At 36.6% G+C, this 17,084-nt stretch overlaps 1 protein-coding gene and 1 long non-coding RNA gene across 3 annotated transcripts in view; one reads left to right on the forward strand and one right to left on the reverse strand.

Annotated features, from left to right (window-relative positions):
- The window catches only part of ZNF407 (zinc finger protein 407), a 333,641-nt gene that overhangs the window by 109,226 nt on the left and 207,331 nt on the right, over positions 1-17,084 (reverse strand). The gene's annotated exons all lie outside the window — the stretch shown is intronic.
- Positions 570-16,919, forward strand: LOC108499573. The gene is made up of 3 exons (XR_001875579.1): positions 570-775; positions 5,314-5,474; positions 16,889-16,919. It is a non-coding gene; the product is annotated as an uncharacterized LOC108499573 (long non-coding RNA).

Consider the following 17,084-nt stretch of genomic DNA (forward strand, 5'->3'; position numbering starts at 1 on the left):
ATGTAAGCTTCTAGCATGATGCTATAAGCAAAAAGGTCTCATGCCAACTTTAGACAAGCAAGGAAGTAGCAAGCAATATAATGTTCTCCTTATGACACCAGAGAAACTAATTCTAGAATATCTACTTCCTGCATTACCGCCTACATTTAAACAAACAGCCACAAAGTGATTATAAATAGAAATAGAAGTTAAGTGGGGGAAAACTCCAAAACACTTAATAAATACCCCTTCTGTTTTGCTTATTGCCTTTGAGCTTGGGGCATGAGTAACTTAACACGGAATAAAGGTGTGATTAAGGGACAAGTTAACTTAGAGAATTCCTATACAAAACCAAAAGCAATGACTACAAGTTATAGTCAAATTCAACAGTGAAATAAAGCACAATTTCTTCAGCAATTAATCTTTCACACAAGGGGAGCAGGTTTTGCAACTTTGGATATTTTCAGATCAAACCTGAATGTGTTTCTAGATGACAAAATTCAGTCAGATGCAAGAGGCTCAGTACAGAGCCAACTGGAAAAAAAACCACCTACCTATGCAGTTTGTTTTATGTAGAAGGTCACACTCACTGAGCTTAAGGCTTTTTTTGGGCTCAAAATCTATGAGAAGTACAGTTTAAGTCTGAAAAATGTCATTGTGAGGTCAGCCACTTATTGTGCTTCCATGATGTCATGGAAATTTGTTCAGTCTGCAAATTAAAATATATTCTTCCTGGCTGTCAATACCGCAAAATCATCTTAGATTCTGAAAGTCAAATTTGGGTCTTTAGTTGGAGGTATGATTGATGATCTGATCTAAAATGTGTGTTGAAAGTATATATCAGAGAAACATCATTCTCTTCAGATTATGTCCTCATAATGCTATTGTCTGCACAAATGCAAGTAAATGCAGCATTTGGCTCTGTACTTTGAGCTTACTTCACAGGCATCATTCACACCAGGTGAACTGAATTTAAGAGTAGGGAGCAAGCAAAACTTGATTTTTTTTCCTTCAAGAGTACATTTGACTATAAGGATGCTCTGCTGCTCAGTAAGAAACTGCAGTTTTCATGTAGCTGGACTTTGACTGGAGACATATACATCAAGATCAATGTGCTGTGTACTTCACCACAAGATACTGAAATGAAATGAAAGCACTAAACTATGTATTTGACTTACCTAGCACACCTATATGTAGAGTAAAATGTATAAGGTAGTTTCTAGCACTTCTACTTCAGACTATTCAAAGTTGCAGATAAGCTGTCTTGTAAAAGTATTAGCTTAAAACTGGACCACCCAGAACAGATACGTTATTACTGTTCTTTCAACCATAAAAAATTGTGTCTAAATATTAGACACATGATTTTAACCAGATGAGAAATCAGGGCAACACTATAAATTGAGAAGAATAGGAACTGCTTAAATGGTATTAATTCAAAAACTGATCTAGTACCCAAGAAGAAAAAAATTCAACCACCAGGGAAAAAGCCTTCTGGATGCCGATGACATTCTGTCATATTGAGGAAATTTTACAGACTAACCCCAAAAAATTTTCCTATAATCATGTATTCAAAGGTTCTGTCTTAAAGAAAAAAACCACAACCACGTAAAAATAAACCTCACCACATTACATGAAAAGAAACTACTTTCATTTAGTATAGATAATGTTATGGACTTGCCTTTTTTCCCACAGAGGGTTAACATAAGAAGAGGGAAAAAATGGTAAAATATGAAACTTGTTCTTTGGCTTCATCTTTCACATTCCCATATCATACTACAGCAGAAACTAATGAACTTGCTCATCTTCGAAAGCCCTTTTGCATGCTTCTTCCTTCACCTTAACTCTGATCCTCGCGGATCTTCCCTTATGTGTGTGCCAATTTTACTGGTATAAAATGTGCACTTTTATTAGTTGTGTTCTGATGATTTCTACTGAGAGATACTTAAAGCTTATACAAGTCAAAAACTATTTTATCACTTCTGAAGAAAACTAATAGGGCAGAGCCACTGAATGATAAGAAAGACCACTGAATTTATTTAATAATGCATGTCCATTTCACAAAAATGGCCTGTGTAATCCTTTTAAAAATAATAACCTGTTCATTTCAGACCTTGCACAATGCTTCTCTTTGTCCCTTGTAAGTCTCTCAAATGTCTTATTTTAAAGGAATATATAGTACTCCCGGAAGACATTTTCCCATTTCTATTCTCTTCAACTCCTGTGAGCCCTTGTTCTGTGTGATAAGGCAATCTCCTTCGGGATCTGAGCTGTGTAGTTTCGCACCACGAGTGACAAGGACTCAACTTGAATAACTGCTGTGCGCAGGTTGTAATTATGTCAGCTGGAGTGTTGAACAAGGGGACTGATTAATGTGAGCCCCAGCCCAGGCACAGTCCCTATCAAAACCTTCGTGCAGGCCAGCAGTGGGGATGGGTTAAAGCAGAAAGACAAAACATGCTGTATCGTCCATGATAGATGAATTGCTCCAACAGTCTTCAGGCAGATGTTCCAGGACAGTATAATATACAATTACTCTGCCTTATCACCTTCCCAGGGACAATAAAGCTTCCTCCTTCTATAGCTCATGTGAGTGAAGGCAAAATTAGTTTTACTTTTACAACACTGACTCACTTATCATGTTGCCTTGATTGTGCTTTTACAGCTAAAGAAAACACATGTTCCACTCTTAAACTAAAAAAAACAACCAAACGAACAAAAAAACACCACCAAAACCCCTCTGCATTCTTCACCTTTTAAATAAAACCAAACTATTCCTTTGAATCTATTTTGCATCATAGTAACACAGTCCTTAAAGAGCTAATTCAGTTTGCAATTCTAGGGAACATAACTAACTTTAGAACAACTGTACCTATTCATAAGTTGAATGTTATATGTACGTATACGAAATTACATTAGTGAATCAAGTCAGAATGCACAGACAAAAAAAAATACATAGGTTTGATACAAAAGATGCCTATGTGAATAACATGCCTTTAGTGACTGTTTTAACTAAGCACTCACTCTAAAAATGCCACAGTACTCTCGTAGAACAATTCTTTGAGAAGTCATTAACTCATATACCTCTTTAAAGGCCACAAGAGGTTACTGGATAACTATTATAAATAATCCAAGTACTTTCCAAAAAAGTAAACAGAAATTAAGTAAATAATAGAAATTTAGGAAGACAACTATATGTATTTGTTTCCTTTTTGTTATCAGATTGATGCAGTTCTCTATATGTTTCAGGGCCATTTCCAAGAGTTTACAGAACAGCAGCTTGCTAACATGAGGTGAATAGCAAGAGAAGAATATAGCTCATAATATCCTGAAATCCTTCCTTTCTAGATACTGGATAGTTACAGATAAAGAAGCTGTGCTTTAAAGAAGAGACTTGAGTCTAAATAGTTCTACTTGCACTCCAAGATGCATTGCTTTCAGTACTGCCCCTTCTTCAGCTATATAACAATGACATGATCTCAAAAAACAAAACAAAAATAATGCACCCAGAAGTGCATTTAGGGAGACACTTATTTGAAGGTCAGGTTTAAAAACAAAACCACACTAAAAGAGTCAAGGCTGATTTTAATAGCACTTAAGACTGCACACATATTTGAAAAATTCTACTTATAAGCATTTAATTCTCATGAAAGGTATTGGATGACTAGTCCATAAATGAGAGATGAGATTTTCTAAGGAGACGATGGGAATTAGGCACTGACATTACACTTCAATGGAATGCAGGCTCTCAGCTTCTAAAACCTTCTTTGAGGTTTTAGCCACTAAACAGTATCACAGTCCTGGCAACAGTAAGGTTTCACCACAGTAGTACAGGCTTTCCTACACTCTGGTGAAATGTCCTACGTTTACAAAGCAAAAAGTAGCTCCAAAAAAGATGGTATGTTCCCCTTGCACAGCACATCGACCTTAGAGGGTGGCATGACGGAATGACGTTACACCATTCGCTGCACGGAGAAACAACAGAAAAAATGGTCCTGGCCTTGGAAAAATTACAATTCAAGTATTGAGAAGGACATGATAATCAGAAAACAGGCAAAAAGAGTAGTGATAAGTGTGGGAGACAGGGTATCAGTAAAACAGAATAGAAATAAGCTTCTGTTTAGATGCACTGTTGGGCATGGCAGTACTAGAAGGCAACCTAGTCTGTCCTCTATAACCATTCAAATTGCCAATACAATTAGTGGACATAAGAAAGAATTAATATAGGTATCGATATTTGCTTCAATTAGGCATCTACTTTGTCTAAAGAAAGTGTAGATTGCCAATATGAAACATCAGGAGCTCTGCTCTGGATAATGAAACACTGCTGCCCCCAACTTTCTGGAAATTGAGGCATTATTGTAGGAAGTAAAACTCACGAGTTTTAGGCTGCCTTTATCACGAGGAAGACTAATTCTGTTCTCCTCTATCCCAGGAAAGTACTACCTGGAATGAAATATCCTGTATCATCCCATTCTTCTTGAAACTCTGTCATTAGACAGCCAGGAATTGCCAGGAACCAAAAGCAGATCTAATCCCTCCTTTCAGAATTGTTCTTCTGTTTTTAGCTATGTTCCAAACAAACCTTTCCTAGAGAATCCAAACAATAGGCTTCCAAACCCCCGTTCTGTGCACTTTCAGCCGAGAATCCTAAACAATAACTAGAATGAAGTTGCAGACCACACTGCCATTATTAACTAAATGAATCTTGACTCTTCTAATATTCAGGTCTCTAACACATACCCAAGAATACAGGAATAGGGTCCTGTTTGCCTAAGAAGTGGATGAAAAGTCTTGAGGAAAAGATACCCATTTCCCCAGGACAGGGACTTCTGAGCATGCCTCAGTGATTTCATTCAGTTGTGTAAGAACTTGCAAACTCATTGGAGAGGAGAATAAAAAAAAAAACAAAACAGAAAATCCAAAAGAAGTAGATGCTTTTGCATTTATATCTTTTGGCATGATTTAAGGAGATCAGGATCCTCTCTGGAAATTTTGGGTACTTGATCCCACAATTTACTTGCCTAGTTGAAGTTTTTTTACTGTTCAGGATACAAAGTCTTGTGGAAGGTGCTACCAACTTCCCAGCTTTCCATTCTCTCCTATGAAGCAAGTACTTCATGACTGGCAGAGAATCATCGTTTCACTGAGGACATGGAGGTGATGTGATTAACATCAGTGGGGCCAGGACTTTATCCACTGTCTTTGTTTTTGATTTATAGTATCAACCCCATGAGAGTACACACTATCCAGCCAGTGAGAGCTGACTCCCAACTGAGCTATGGAACAGAGATGTTTAGATGGAGAGAGGCTTAGTTATAATCCTTTCTGTTACAGTACTCCTGCCATGCTACTGGTGAACTGAAACTAAAAATGGGCACTTCAGAACAGGAAAAGAAAATAAAGATTCTCCTGATGTTATGTTGTAGACTTCTGAGGGAAAAGAGATCCAAACAAAAGAGAAAGCCAAGAGCAGATGCGGGTGGACAAGAACTCAGGTAAAACAAACAAATGCTGCATTTGCCTTTTAGAATACAGTTCTGCAATCTAGTGCACTAACAGAGCTATCCATTACCCAATACTGTATACTTATCCCTCACCTTGCACAACCACCAGGAAACACACAGCCATTCCAAAAAGCTGCACTTGCCGGCCTTGTTTCGGCTGATTGCCTGACTTGATGTTACTGCATTTAAACACACTGGATAGGACACAGCTGCTTTGCCCTCACAAGGGCTCAGATTTAGGACTTTTCTCTGTAGTCTGACACAGACTTGAAAAAATCTGGTACAAATTCCTTTATCTTTGAAAAATTTCTTCTACTTGAAAGTATTTTTACTACTCTTCAAAATGACTATATTTCAGCATACAAAAATCAATCAGCTAAATACTATATGACTGTGCTATAATTTATTAGTGCTGATCAAAATCTTAAAGACTAGTAATTAAAATTCAAATTAAAATGTGATGAAAGTCACATTTAGTCACCTAAATGAAGAGGTTGAATTTCAAATAGGTACAGAGCCACTGGACACCATGTGAGATGATAATTCGTGGATGCTCAGTATCACTAATAACATGTAAAAGAACTTGGCATTTTTTCAAACTTTGCTTCTTTTTCTCAAGTAAACACATCTGTCTAGACCTATGAATATGTCAGTTCATCAGTGAATGACTTATAGAAAACAGAGAAAGTGCCAAAGGAAGCATTTGTGGAATAATATCTCCATAGTGGGAAGCTTCTTCTTATTCACTGACTGAGAAATGTCAGTGGTCTCAATCTCTTGGGTAAAAATCTCTTCCAAATAATCTCTTTTATGAAGATTAATACAGATATTTGGGTGTGTTCTCTTTATCCTTAAAAAATGCCTTTAAATTTTACCTTTAAAAAGGACCTATCCTGACAACTTGCAACAAACTGTTGATTTGGGACTCAAAACATTGATACATCAGCATTGTACCAACTGAAGCATGAAATCATCCTATGGGTTCCTGCCCTGTTCACTAAATCTCTCAATACAGTAACAGCAGCTCCCGAACAATGTCCCTTCAAGACAATCCCTTTCAAGAAAACATGGCTGTGCTGGGTGGTGAGGCTGGAATTTAAGCGAGAAGAACGCATGTCAGCTGAATTTTGACTGCCTGTTCCTCACTGTTGCTACTTTCTTTGTCCCCCTCTTTCAGGAAACGTGAGCTTAAATTATCTCAGCAATTACTACAGGCTGTCAGTTTTCACTGAAACTGGCCAGCAGCTTAAAAAGTTATAAAAGAAACGGACAAAAGATGAGTGGATGGGCTGGCACAGCTCTTTGCATAAGTTAGGGACATCAGCCTAAAAAACAATTGATGTCAACTTATTTATAAAAACTGCCTTTTTGAATTAAAGATAAATCTTTTTTTCCTGAAACAAAAACAAATTACTAATGGCTTTTTATGTGTAAAAATATCTATAGCAGATATCTCAAAAATTTGCTAATGGAAATGGCTCTCTGTATTTTACCAAGAGCTTGTTAACAAAAAGATGTGGGAAATACCACATTTTTCTAATGAAACATCATCAAAACTTAAGAACTGATTTTAATAATCACAATACCTTCTAAAACTTCAAAATTATTTGAAGTATTGTTTGCCCTGTATATTGTACATGCAAAATTTCAACAGAAATGTTTTGAGGAAGCTCATTATGAGATGGCATTCCATGTGGGATTTCTAGCAGAACAAATTATGTCCTAGACTGCAGTTGTTAGAGAGAATCCATAATCATCTTGAATAAAGATTGAAGGAGCATGCATGGAAGTTACAAATATAAAACAATAAATACCATATTTTAAGGAGTACTAGTAATATCACAATGAACCCAGAGGATGATGTTCAGGCAGTTTATGACATCGCTAGAACTACTTGATGTATTTAGAGGATTTTAACACAAAAAATTTTACAGTACTATGAACTGCAGAGTATCTAGTTTTGTGTGTTTTAAATGATAACATTACTAAAAATATAAAATGATAGCAATGCTGAAAAACATAAAAAGAATAATTATTTAAAAGTACATATATATGTATATGGACCTACATTCTAGGAACCACAGTAAAATGGGCAGTTTGCCTAAGTGGAAGGAAAGCCAAACTAGGACTAGACTAGAGGTCAGCTAGCCTGAGGTCAGAGCAACCTGTAGCTGTGCTACCAGCCCTGGGAACACCAGGGAGATCTAGGCTGGCTTTGAGAGTCAAAAGTCACTTTGCAACCTCCTCTTTACTTTAGGAAGGATAACCAATTTGTTGTCAGGCTATGAACAGAAGCACCTATTCATTATCCCTCCCGTTCCCACTACCTTCCTGTTTCAGTGCATTTACAGAAGGAGGTGGGTAAACATCAAGGAATGTGTCCACTCCAGTCCTCTGACCCATGGGAGTGGGAAAAAGGAGAATAGTGTTGCATCAGTTTGTTTCTCATGGCACACTATATCTCAGCATTCTAACTTGTGAGGGGAAGATGAGGAGTGTTGTACAGACCTCATCCTTTTTCTGAAGACATAAAATGAGAAGAAATTGCTTTGACCCAAGGCATCCAAGAATGCAGAAGAACCTTTTTCATATATATATTTCTCCCCTTAATTATTTTTCCATTATTAAAAGAACACATTTTAAAAGACATTAAAAGACAAAATTCAGGTACATACGGTATGCAACAGGTTAAAGACAAAAGCCAAACAAACAACCCAAATATAAAAGACAAATTTAATGAAAACTACTAAACACCACTTTTAACTTTTTTAATAGCCAGAAAGGAAACCAGAAACTAAAATGCTAACTCACCATCACATGGCACGTGCGAGTATCTTTGAGATTTTTTTTAAATGGTGTTAAAAAAAAAAGAGAGAAGAAATTGTAACACCAGAGCAGCACTCTGTTGCTTATAATAATAAAACTGAGGGCTTTATATGCTGGCTTACATAAAGCAAGTTCCTAAGAAGTCTCAGTTGTATTTTCAGACCAATCTACAGCTGTTATTCAGGCCTAAACAGGCCTAGCAAAACCACAAAGACCATCCCAATCATAGATAAAAGAGCTGTAACAAGCAACTTAATAAGTTACTTGGACAACAGGCTCCTCTCCAGATTGTCTCATGACTTATGAGAATAAAGCACAGTACCATAATGGCCTGTCTTCCCTATGCCATATTTTCCTATGGAGAAGGCATCACCTCCCAGCAGCTCAGGAAAAAGCAACATGCAAACCTTGAGACAAGCTCTCCTTGTTACTGGCCAGCATTAAGCAGCAGCTTTGAACCCATGGGTTATGAAGCAACATCCTGGGAACTCTGAACTCCCAAATCTCTGATACATCTGTCTGAAAAGCAAAGAGCTGAGGTTCTCAGAGATGAGCTTTCAGCCCACATGGGTTCCCCATCACAATGGGGAGATGGTGGCCAGAAGCACCAGCCTTCCAAATCCCAGGTGCTGATTCTGCTCTAGAGCCTCAGTCTCGCCATATTGTATTGTGGCCCCTGGAAAACACCCTCCAGCCACACTGCGGAGGTGCAGGCCTGGGGCATCAAACCCACACTTCCACTACACAAGTAGGGAACCTTGTGGTGATAGCAGAGGCTTTAGCATCTATGTTTCCAAAGTGCCCTGACATACTGTGCCAGAAGAATTTGGGCAGAAGCTGGTACAGAGACAAGGACAACTCTGCTGGAATGTGCAAGCAATTTTATTTAGCTTCAGTAAATCAGGAGTTTCTAACAAATATTTATTTGGAAAACTGCTCACAATTTCTAATGCATTCAAAGTATCTAAGTAACAAGTTTTTCTCAAACACAAAAGCTCTTTCTTTTCTCTTCTTTCTTCCTTCTTTCACTCTCTATCCAGCAATTCTTTTCTCTCTCTCATTTTCATCAACCTTTAAATGGAAAAAACCTTTCCCTTTCTCTCCCTCACAGTAGACTACACTGCTTTCTGGAACCACTCCAAAACAGAATTTTCTTTCTGTCCCTTCCCCAGACTTTAATCTGTTTTGTATGTCACATATGAAGGAGGAAGAGGGAAGGTTGTCACAAAGACAGCATTAATATAGAACCTTTTTTTATATGGTAGTAGCCGTATGGCCTGGAGAATAAACCCCATACAACACAACAGACTCATGTCTATCAATTTAATTTTGGAGGTCTGTAACACCACCAAAATATTTTCAGATTGCTAACTAGCTGCCATGTACTTAGCTGGTAGTTAGCAATAATAATAATTCCTTGCAGATTTTACCACACCCAAAGATAGCTTTGGCCCTTTTATAATGACTGTATTGGGGATTAAGGAATGGTAAAGGAAATAAACAAATCAATTTATTTATTCTCTGCTAACAGGCAAGAGCAAAGAAAACATATATAGTTTATTTAGCCTTTTTTAAAACATGTTTTACCTAAAAGGATCACTATGATGCCAATGACTATTTTTAGAACAAACTAATCTAACAAATGAAAGTTTATTTTTAGATATAAACCAAGATCTTCACTGTCCTTTTGTTTTAGAAGCACTGTAAGAACAGGAAATTACAAGTCTTTTTGCTACTTCAAGCTGTATTAAGACCATAGCCTTGCCATTCATCTTGAGGTTAGTACTAAGACTTTATTTAATATCAAAATACAACTTACTAAATATTGTTTTAGTTTAAAATATATGCTCGTGTTCCAGACTGATAAACATTAATTAACTATATATTAGAAATAAATAAAATGTATTTATGATAAGATATTTACGCTTCTTAAGAAAGAGGAATAGATAAGACAGCGATGATTACATATGATAGGAAAAAAGAAGTGTGAGGACAGCGAGAAGATAAAATGTGATAAAAAGAAGACATTAGTTACATTAATCTGTCCACTGCATGAATTGGCCTTATCCATATTTCCTAGACACCAAATACTTCAGGTTCTGGGTTAAGTGTGTTGCACACTGATTCAAAAAAAAAAAGAGCATCAGTACAGCAGGGAAGAGGTTGCATAAGAAGAATAGTTTAGGGACTAAGCCCAAATAGAACAGCAAGGGGAAGACAGTACTGAAAGAAATCAGCTTGATAATGTTTTTGCAGAACTTAACCCAAAGAGTGAACAAACTTGCAGAGCATTGAGATACAATCATGACAGGCCATAACAGAGAGATGGTGTCAGAAGCTGAAACTAGATAGTAATTTTTACATTGATATCAAAACGGTTGCATGTCCCAGTAGCATTAAACTCAGCAGTCACCCCGGAGATTTAGCAGAGCACTGAGCATTAAATAGATCACTAAAACGTTGTTCTTCAAGGGACTCAATCCAAAATGAGCCTAGAATAGTATTATCAATGCTTGAAATTGCATCACCCGTTTAAAGGTACTTGGGCAGATCCTTAAAGTCCCAAATCTGATGGTTCACTGTTACCATGAGAATCACAGATCCATTGCACTAAAAAGGCAATTTTTAATTCCCCTTATTTAGAGTGGATTGGGGAAAAACCCCAATCATCACTAATAAATTAATAAATAAATAGAAAGAAAAAAAAATCAACCAAAGAAGTTTGAGTAATCAGTGCTCATGGAATTATTCATGGATTTCCTTAACTTAAGGAGTAAGTATTATTCATTAAAATTAATAGAAGTCCCTACTACCGTTCTACCAAGTAGAGTGCATTTACTTTGCTATCAGTTACAAATATGGAATGCAAAGGACATCACAAAATGATTCTGGTATTGCATACTGTGCCAAAGCCTCTTAACATGGCAACTACACTGTGGACCATAGTCACCATTCTACATATGCCAATGCGTATGTGTGTGCACATACATATATGCCTTTATTAGAGAAACAATTGTTTCTCTTAAGCAGTCTGTGCAGTGACACTGGACAGGGACAGCTCTGAGAGAGGGAGTTTGAGCTCTTTTATACACTGCCACCAACACCCTTCGCAAAACTGCAGAGACAGGATTTCTCAGTCAGTGCAGACAGTACACACATCTCCAAGCAAGGGTCATATCATTAATTGTGAGCTCTCTGGTTCTGTGAGTTTGAATTACATCTGGTCAAGTTGGTTTACCTGATAGCTGCTCTGTATTGTGCACTATTACAACATTGCATATTTTCATCCTGAGTTTACCATATAAACTATTTGCTATAACTGAGGTGATGATAAAATGTTTTATTACGCCACAGAAACATCATAAAGAGAATAACTATAACCATTGTTTTGTATGCCATGTATTCACTAGAATAAAATGGTTTTGCAATTATATCTAAATTTTATTACAAATTATTTTTTATGTATTTAAATGCTACAGTGTATTTTATTCCAGATTAACAGAAATATTTCCAAATATTTTATCTGAATGTTTATTAAAAACTAAAGAGTGAATAATATTCTGAGGAGTTTGCATCTGGGAACTATGACCATGCACTGACAGAATGTCTCTCTAAACTTCTATCTTCATTTGTTTATAAGTCTGCTAGCACAAGGCACTGGATATCCTCAACTCATGCTGCTAAACACAACAGAAGCTGAAGTGCTTCCTGAAGGCCCAGTTTGTTCTATTACATACATGCATTATTTTCCTTAGCAACTTTGTATTCATACAAAGTATATGCACTTTTTATTTTAACCATTCTGCCTTTGTGATATATATAAAAAAGTGGTTTTCCACAGTGCAGTGGTGGTTGCCACCTGGAATCCTCATCAGCCTACACAGTTTTATAACCTAGTTATTTCTTATATATGCATGTTAAATTTCACTGGTTACAAAGAGCATATTAATGCTAATATTGTAATGGTAAATTTTTTCATCATTTTCTGTAGAATTTGCCTTAACAGCCTTTCAGTTTTGCTATGAATTAGTACATATGGTAGTACATGAAGTACATACCTCATCTGTAAAGCAGTCCCTATTTATCCTTGATATAACTAGGGAATAGTGCCCAGCTGATGCAATCATATCTATACATTATTGAATTCACCAAAATAAACAGAGAGAAAACACTTACTTTGCACATTCTTATGACTTAGGTGCAAATCCTGGAGTGTATTATAAACTGGTCTTTACAACCTATGAACAGATACTATAAGTCAGAGGGAAATAGGAACTCCCTAGGGATGCTGTCCAAAAAAAGAAAAGTAGCCCCTGTGGAGTCACTCCCCCTAAGTCATGCTGCTGCTGCTGCTGAAAATATGCAATGAATCCTTCTGCAGTTGGAATTTCAGATGTCATATTCCCTTACAGAATGTTGTCTAATTATTTTATTATGCATAATAAATGTAAAATATTTATTTTAGCTTACATAATTATATTAAAAATGTATGCTATTTATTCACAGTCTTGTAAGACATCCTTCACAAGTCATATACCTTATAGAAAGGAATGAATGCTGTTTTGCTGGCCTGGCTGTTTGTTTTCTATACCTTCTTATCTATGTCTGAGCAACTACCCTGGATATTGCCCTCCATTCCTTTGCTTCCCCTCACCATCATGGGTCTTCTGTGCAAAACAGACCATACAGTGCAATTCCAGAGAAATTAAAGTCATTTTGTTTAATTACAGCAGAGGGATGGCACAAAGCACATTAACATTATACCTGTCCCACACTCTCATGGTCAAAGTTGTAGCAATACTCCCTCTCTGCATCACAAAACTATGCCAGTGCTCCTCCGGAGGCCTGTATTTCAACAAACTTGACTATGTGAGTAAAGCAGGGTTCTGACTTTCGCATGCCCCCACCATGTAATTCAGATCCATTTTACATTGAAACATCCTCCTCACACACACCATGAACATAAATTGCCTGAGAAGCTGTGATAGTTACACAGAAAGTCAGGACGAGTAGGAGTTAAATTTGAAGCTTTACATATGACTAAAATGAGATTTCCCATTCATAATTTAGACCCATGCACAAAACCAGTCAAGTCTTTGAAAATCCTGTATATCTGCATCTCTCATTGACATCATCAAACTTAGGGGAGTTTTGCACTTCTGCAATCAGGTCAAATTCAGCTACCTAAATATGTTGCCGGTTTAGAAAGTTTGGCCACAGACTATTCAACCAACAGATTTAGAAATCTGTTTACAGGTGCCGCTCATTTTTGGGAGGTTATACAGCTCCTCATTACTTACTGTGTCCATTGTCAAATGTAAACAGTATTGTCAGTATAACTGTAGGATCGTGTCATCTGAAAAGTTCGGACACATAACACATTTTTTTTTTTAAATTACTAAGAATTATAAAATAAGCATTGCATATGTAATGGTGGTGCAGAGTCCTGTGAGACCAATTGTGTATTATAAAATTAAGTTGAACATTAATTAAGAGTGAATGAATATTTTTGTATGACAAAGCACACTGACTTAAGAATGGAGAGACATGCTATGTGATTTGACAAAGTAAATGCAAAGGAAAATTGTGCATATTTTTAATTAAATAGGGAAAACCTAGGTTGAAAACACAAATGTAAAAAAAAATATAACCGAAACATTTAAGGAGCAAATTTTTGTATTTATGAATACATATATTATATTTTTGTTCCTTCAAAAGAAATTAGATTTTATAACTTAGACTGAAAATATAATTTTAAATTATACTTTTTACTTGAAGTCGCATACTACTGTATAGAACAGCAGATGTTCATTTCTTTGTTATTGATATACAAAAAAAATTAGACAAAAATAAGTATCAAGTGGTCACAGTACAAACTCTAGAGACGAAAGGTAACATTTTTTCAAGAGTATTGAACTATAGCCATAAGCATAGATTATAAAAGCAACTTGGTAAAATAAAGTGAGCAAAACCTCTCATTTTTTTGGGGAATAGGCACACTATAGAGAATATATAATTTGTGAGCTAAAAATGCTAGGTTAATTTATTAATCACTTCAGAAAACCACAGCCCTTCATGTCTTTTTCTAGTAAAGAAGAGAATTTCTCATTACATGTGTTATATAGGGAATAAATTCCATTTTCTGTTCCATGCAGCCATAATCACTTTTCCCCACAGTATCTTACAGCCTATTTCCCTTCAGTTTATAAAGTTTATAACAGTTCCTAAATTTAGATTAGTTTCTTCTAATAGCCCTTTTTCTGTACTTCTAGCCAGGGTTAGCTAGCCTTTCACTCACTAAACTGGTAAGAGTTTTTGCAGGATGATTATTCACAATTTCAGGCTGACAAAATGAAAAGCTTGAGATCCAGAATCTCCAATAACAGTCTGAGCACCGATGAGCTTGACAGGAATAATTAAAATACCCGGTATTTAGACATTGTTTTAATTCAAGTGTCTCAAACTACAGAATAGAGACATAACTTCATCTATCAGTGAAAGGTGGCTTTATGGTAGCACTAACAACTCCTCCATATCCCAACACAAAAAGAGGAATACTCACCTCGCTGAAACTGTAAGAGTCTGCAGTTGCCAAGCAACACTAAACAGCAACATCTGAAATAGTCTGGATGAACTTACAGTGCAAGGCCTGAGCTGAAAGCACCACAAGACCTCAACCACTAGACATGGGGATGAATTTTATCACTAGGTCAGCAGATTTTAAAATCTTCATTTAATATTTTTTGTAAGTGACATTTGCAAGACTACATAGTATCTGCTGAACTGGTGCAAACAATATTATTTACAGCATTGCTAATTCCTTTCCACTGAAACAGATAGTACTGGGTAAGTTGACCAGGAGGCAACATATGATTCCCTTAAAATTGTATTTTAAAACAAAGAGACATTTGGATAGAGAGAAAAATACGTATACTTGTATACAGCCAACAAGGCTGGCTAATATCCCAGGACTGTGGAAACTGGCAGGCACAAGCAGGACTGCTGAGCTAATAAATACAGCAACTCCTCTATGGGTTACTCTGCAGCTACACAGAGTGCCTCACTGCCTCTATGAGCTTGCAGCAGCACAGCTCTGATTCCTGCATCCCTGCCAGATGTTTTTCAGCTGAGCTCAGAACAAATTTCCTGCATAATCAAAGCTTCATCAGCTGGTATCTGTAGAGATCAACCTCTGAAGATTAGGTCAAAATTGGCCTGAGAAGGATGGAAACTAACATCCTATTGCCATGAAACATTTATTTTTCAATAATAAAGAGGCAGAGCATACTCAGATATTTCTTGTTAATCCTGACAAATTAAATTATGTTTGCATCTTCTCTAATAACCTCCAGTGTAAAAAATACTACTAAAAAACTTGTTATTTCTTGGAATTTATATCTCATACAGAAAACTGTCCACTCAAAGTAAAATGATCTCCTGTCTTTCATTCAATAGAGCACTTAGTTATTTTGTCATACTGAGTGAGGGAATTGCATGTGCATAACAAACCTCAAACTGATTCACATCTACAGTGCTCTCAGTCCCTAGGGTCTTCAAGCCAAGGAGCTCAAACCCACTGTAACCCACTTCTCATTACCTAGTCCTGTAATAAGACTATTCCTGCCAATTGGAATGGTTCATTAAAGTGGATGACTGCAAGATTAAGTCTCCTCAAACACATAGCATTTAAAGATAGCGCTTCTTTTACCTTCATTGCAGCACATCATGTCACACTATTGCTTATTTGCTCTCACTTCACTCAACACAGACCTTTTAACACAACTGCTTTGACCACAGAAAATCACCTCTCATTTTTAGATGACTTACTGAAGCTGACAGAAACATTTCCATTTATTAAAAAACAACAACAACAAAAAAAAAGAAAGCAGGCAGTCCCTTAAGGTCACAGCACAGAATAAAGCCCCGCCCCTTAAAGGTTATCAAACTCAGTTCTCTGCAATTCTAGAGAGTGATTTAATACAGAAAAGTTCACAGAACATTTGCCACACATGCACAAAACAATGCAACAAAAAGTTTTGCACAGAAATTGCATGATCACTGCAGAAGCTTTCTGTACAAGAGTTTTCTGTAAAGTAGCTCATAAATAACGTGAAATTCTAGGCTTTGCTATATAGTCTTGTTTTAGGAAACTACATTAAAACTGACACTAAAGGAACATTACAATTGTGTGTTCAGCATGAAAAGAAAAGAAAAAATGCTATAGTGGTATAATCAAATGTTTAACTTTCTCTGCTTGCGTGCATGCATCACAACGCATACATCTAATCATGCGTCATTTATTAAATATAATGTGAAATTTTAAAAAAACTTTTTGAACATCCACTGTTGCACATTGCCCATAAAAAACTTCAGTGGATTCCTTTATAGTACACATAGACTAGCTACCTCACTGCCAGGTATTAAAAGTATTCAAGATTGTAGAAGAAGCATTTAAGAGTAAAGACTCACCCAAGAAGCAATATGAGATCATTTAATAAGTAGTCTATAATGAACCAAAGACACAGGGGGCAAAAACAGAATCATGTGATTTTTGAGAATTTAATCTACTGCCCTAACAGGATGGGTTTTAGCGGTGGAACATGGGAGGCTTTGTCATGGAACCAACCCCAGGGCCAACTCTCATCCAAATACCCTGGGCTGGCAAGGAGAAGGAAAACTGGAGCAAGACCGCAGAACTGTAACTAGCTCCAGTTGCTTCCTGTTCTAATAAGTGTCTTGTGAGCATTTAGGCTGCTAAGCCTTTTAGAGAACTTT

The sequence above is a fragment of the Lepidothrix coronata genome, unplaced genomic scaffold (assembly GCF_001604755.1).
Source record: "Lepidothrix coronata isolate B3197 unplaced genomic scaffold, Lepidothrix_coronata-1.0 Scaffold75, whole genome shotgun sequence".
Lineage (NCBI taxonomy): Eukaryota > Metazoa > Chordata > Aves > Passeriformes > Pipridae > Lepidothrix > Lepidothrix coronata.